Raw genomic sequence first — 2,268 nt, forward strand, 5'->3', positions numbered from 1 at the left:
GCTTTTTATTAAACCTGGAAGTCCTCTCACTCAAAGGTCATCGAGCCCTTGCTCTACCTCCACCATCGGTGTAGTTCGGACAAAGTTTTGCTCCCTTTGGCCCTTTGGGGACGTCCCCAGCAGCCCCTCTCAGCCTTCCTCCTACCAGACCCAAGGAAATATGTGGTGTCTGGAAAGATGCCCTGTAAATCATAAATATTGAATGGTGATTTGGAGTTGAATCATGAGAAGAGCTGCCTTAAAGGGGGGTTTAAATTCTTGCCACAACTCTGAGATGGGAGAACGAACCGCTAAATCATCACAGGCAGAATGGTGAGTGAAACAAACGGGCGGCTGGTGTCCCCCTCTGTGGAGGGCCGTGCGGCCATTTGTCCCAAGGTCTTTTTCCATTCATTCCCAATCGCCAAGCCTGAACCTTCTCCTCCGTATGCACAGGTCCGCCATTGTGGGATGGTGGGGCTCTTTGCTGGTGCTTTCTGAGGACAGGCTACGTGTGCGGGGAGGGCTGCTCCCCTATTAGGAGGAGGACCGTGGGGAGAAAGAAGCAAGAGTCAGAGATGAAACCTAATGTACTCAGGCAGGTGCTGTTCTAAGTGCCTTACATGGCTGGTGTCCTTTACCCTGCATGATCACCGGCTGGAGGATGTGCAGACGAGGAAACTGAGGCCCAAAAGAGGCTGGGTAACTTGCCCAGGATGCTAGACATGAATCGGAAACAGTGTTAATTAAGGACGCCATCCTTGATTCCTCACCGAGGAGACCATGCAGCCCATACGACCCTTCCAGCCCAGGCAGGCGCGATTCCTGCCCCTCCTTTCCTGTTCTTTCCCTTCTCACCCTGCAGGAAGCAGCCGCCAGACAAGATGGCCACAGTGACTCATCACTAGAAAAATAAAATTCTGAGTGGAGGCTGCCTGAGTGGCGTGACCGCACTCTCTGACAATGGAAGAGTGTGCCCCGGGCTTTCAAAGGGCGTAGCCACTCACTGCTGTTAAGACAAAGGTGGCAGCCACAGCAGGCTGGGGAGGGCTGGTGGAAGGAGAGCTACAGAAGAGACAGGGCACTTTCCAAGGTGAAAAAGGGGGCCAAAGGGGACAGAGAGTTGCCTGTAGCTGTAACTGAAGCTTTTTGCAATATTAGGTAAACCCCGTGGTTTTTGTTCACTCCTATTTTTATTTGGCAGTTGAACCTGGCCTTCACATAGAAGGAAAGTTTTCTGCCTGGCAGGTCAGGCAGCTAAAGACCCCCCACGAAGCTCCTAAATGGTTTCACCTGGGCAATGTGCAAGGCAGCCTCATGGACACCGGCTTGGTTAGGCGGCTGCCTTCTGTCCCAGGTGGGTTCCCACTTCTGCCGCAGAGCAGACGGTGTGTGTCACTTTCTGCTTTGTCTTGCTCCTCCCCAAGGTCTGGCCCACTCCAGGGCATGACTAATGGCCAAGAGAAGGAGCAGGGACAATCAGACATCATCTGGATCCTGGTGGCTCCTGGAACGGAATGCCATCCAGAGAGCTCTGGGGGGCTGTGTTCCTATCACACTCACTCCATTGCATAGTGTGGCAGAAACATAGCCAGGTCCTAGGATGGGGGAGGGAGCCGCCCTGGGTGGGCAGGCAAGAGGGTGACACCTGGGGCTTTGACTGGGAGGCCAGCAAATATCCAAACACTGCCACATTCCTTGAGCGTCTTCCTGTTTTTTGTTTTTGGTACCAGGGATCGAACTTGGGTCCTTGCACTTGCAAGGCAGGCTGCAGAACCATTGAGCTAAATCCCCCACCCTTGTGTCTTCCTGTTTGACCACTGCTGTGGACTAAATTGTGCACACCCTGTATATGCTGAATTCTATCCACCGATGTTACTCCATTTAGAGCCGAAGCTGGGGATGGGGGCAGATGATTAAGCTTAAAAGAAATCATAAAAGTGGAACACTAACCCAATAGGATAGGTGAAAAGACAGTAGAGAGACAAGGCAACTCTCTGCAAGCCAGGAAGAAATAAAGCCCTCACTGGGAACAAAACTAGCCTGCACCTTGGTCTTGGACTTCCGGGCTGCCAGCACAGTGAGAAATCAATTTGGGAGGTTTAAGTCATCCAGTCTTTGGTCCAGCCAGCGCTTAGCATGTGCAGGTTCCCTGTTGGTGGGTTGTTCTGTGAATCAAAAAACATTCGGGGAAGGGCCAGGTATTTAGCTCAGTGGTGCCACCACCTGCTTCACAAGCACAAGGACCAGAGTTCAATCCCTAGTACCAAAAAAGAAAAAGAAAGAAAG

At 52.0% G+C, this 2,268-nt stretch overlaps 1 long non-coding RNA gene across 1 annotated transcript in view; it reads left to right on the forward strand.

Moving 5' to 3' along the window:
- Nucleotides 1-252: 252 nt before the first annotated feature.
- Nucleotides 253-2,268, forward strand: part of LOC117284034 — a 29,390-nt gene continuing 27,374 nt past the window's right edge. Inside the window, exon 1 of the long non-coding RNA XR_004515119.1 lies at nucleotides 253-312. This is a non-coding gene — a long non-coding RNA (uncharacterized LOC117284034). The remainder of the gene's footprint in view (nucleotides 313-2,268) is intronic.

This window comes from Fukomys damarensis, unplaced genomic scaffold (genome assembly GCF_012274545.1).
Source record: "Fukomys damarensis isolate Sample0158 unplaced genomic scaffold, DMR_v1.0_HiC HiC_scaffold_33, whole genome shotgun sequence".
Classification (NCBI taxonomy): Eukaryota; Metazoa; Chordata; class Mammalia; order Rodentia; family Bathyergidae; genus Fukomys; species Fukomys damarensis.